This window comes from Panthera uncia, unplaced genomic scaffold (assembly GCF_023721935.1).
Source record: "Panthera uncia isolate 11264 unplaced genomic scaffold, Puncia_PCG_1.0 HiC_scaffold_1992, whole genome shotgun sequence".
In the NCBI taxonomy this organism is placed as follows: Eukaryota; Metazoa; Chordata; class Mammalia; order Carnivora; family Felidae; genus Panthera; species Panthera uncia.
In genome coordinates, this window is record NW_026058682.1 from 17,066 (window position 1) to 19,439 (window position 2,374).

Genomic DNA, 2,374 nt, shown 5'->3' on the forward strand with positions numbered 1-2,374 from the left:
CTCAGAGCACCCAGGGCAGGGCCAGCGTGAAATGCCTGTGTCCTCCCCGCAGGTTTAACTTCGATGAAGGGACTCCTCCTACCAATTTCGACACTTTTCCAGCAGCAATAATGACAGTGTTTCAGGTACGGTCTTCACCTGGCCCCCGTGGGCGGATACCTCTTAGTGCCAGAGACTAAAGCACCCATTCAGCATAGGAGGGGGGTTCCTCGAATCACTCTTTCTCCGCTTTGCCCTCAATCAACAATGGTGGGTAAATGCCATTGGAAAGGCAGTCTGTTGTACTTGGAGATCCCAAGAGAGGAAGTCCACGGCAGGCCACGCAGGGCCACGAGGGGGAGGTCAGGAGGCAGAGAAGGGGGAACATGAGCACAGGCCTTTATTGTGGTTTCTGCAGGAAGGATCCCGCGAGGCAGGGTAAGCAGATTGAGAAGTGGCTGGAGTGATTTCAGCGGGGCTCTGGGCGTGGGGGCCATCTCAGGTTAGCTGATGAGAAAGATCAGGGGACTGTGGGCCCCGAGTGTAAGAGCCCCATAGAGGAGGTGGTTGGTTTGCATTTGAAAAGTGTAGGGGCGCCTGGGTGGCTCAGTCGGTTGAGTGTCTGACTTCCGCTCAGGTCACGATCTCGCGGTCCGTGGGTTCGAGCCCCGCATCGGGCTCTGGGCTGATGGCCCAGAGCCTGGAGCCAGCTTCCGATTCTGTGTCTCCCTCTCTCTCTGCTCCTCCCCCGTTCATGCTCTGTCTCTCTCTGTTTCAAAAAATAAATAAACGTTAAAAAAAAAAAAAGAAAAAAAAAAAAAGAAAAGTGCACACCACGGGCAAGTTGGCCATTATCTCTAGGAATTAGCTGGCCCTGACTCCCTCCAGGGTCAACAAACCCCCCACCCCCGCGAAGTCACAGCATCAGAATACAGAAAATAGGCATGGTTACCACACCCATCCTCCCTGGATTAGGAGATGCCCCTGATCCCACATTCCAAGGCAAAGAGACCCTGGGTGCTCTCCCCAAACCAACTGCTGTATCTGTGTGGGCACATGCCCTGAGGTTGGGGACTGACCTGGCTGGGACCACCAGAGCCTGGTGGGTTCTGTCTCTTTGGGGGTTGGGGAGACAGGAAATCTATGGAAAATGTGATTTCACTTTCTCCTTCCCCGGGGAGGGCAGTTTCTAAAAGAGAACCCCTGGACAGGGGGTTAGAAAGGGAAACTAGCCATGAAGATTGTTGATGGTGGGTCTTGAGCACAGGGGTTCTTGTCTAAGGGGGGGGGGGGGGTCTGTCCCCCAAGGACACTTGGAAGTTCTAGAAACGTGGTTGGTTGTCACAGCCCTGGGGGAGTTACGCTACAGGCACCTGGTGGGTAGAGGGCAGGGCTGCTGCTCGATACCCCACAGTGCCCAGGACGGCCCCTTAACAGAGAATGACCCGGTCCCCAAATGTCAGCAGGCAGGGCCGAGGCTGAGAAACCCACATTAACGGGTTGACATTTTTGGAGTTGATTCACATTTACTTTATCCTTGTGGAAATATTACAGAGGAGGGAAGTTGGATTTTTTTTTTTTTTTTTTAGTGAGCGTGTGGGTGACGCACGCCTGTCCCCTCAGTCTATCCCATATGCATCAGGGAGACTGGTGTTTGCCAGCACCTGCCTCCCTGTGCCGGACACATTCTCCCGTCACTGGCACCCGCCCTGCCCCCAGGCACAGCAGGCCAGAAGGACCAGTGAATATGCGGCTTAAGCACCAGAAATTTATTTCTCGTATATCTGGAGGCTGTAAGTCCATGAGCAAGGTGCCCGCAGGGTTGGTTCCTGGTTAGGACTCTCTTCCTGGTTTACAAATGGCCACCTTCCCACTGTGTCCTCACATGACATGGAGATGGAGAGAGACAGAACAAGTTCTCTGGTGTCTCTCCTTACAAAGGCCCCAGTTCCCATGATGAGAGGCCCATCATCATGACCTCATCTAACCCTGATTACCCCCCATCCCCAGATACCGTCACATGAGGGTTTAGATCTTCAACGTACCGGGGCACCTGGGTGGCTCAGTCGGCTAAGTGTCCGACTTCGGCTGGGGTCCTGATCTCACAGTTGGTGAGTTTGGCTCAGGTCGTGATCTCACGGTCCGTGAGTTCGAGCCCCGCGTCGGGCTCTGTGCTGACAGCTCGGAGCCTGGAGCCCGCTTCGGATTCTGTGTCTCCCTCTCTCTCTGCCCCTCTCCTGCTCACGTTCTGTCTTTCTCTCTCTTTCGCTCTCAAAAACAAACATTAAAAAAAATATGTTTAAGAGCTCCAACCTATGAATTTAGGGGGGCACAGCTCCATCTGTAGTGAATCCCCTGGTCACACGAGGCAGGACAGAGTTACGGAACGAGCTGT

The 2,374-nt window shown here is 54.0% G+C and overlaps 1 non-coding gene across 1 annotated transcript; it reads left to right on the forward strand.

Moving 5' to 3' along the window:
* The first annotated feature begins 574 nt into the window (after nt 1-574).
* On the forward strand, nt 575-659 carry TRNAG-UCC (transfer RNA glycine (anticodon UCC)). Its single transcript has one exon. It is a non-coding gene; the product is annotated as a tRNA-Gly (tRNA).
* Nucleotides 660-2,374: the final 1,715 nt, after the last annotated feature.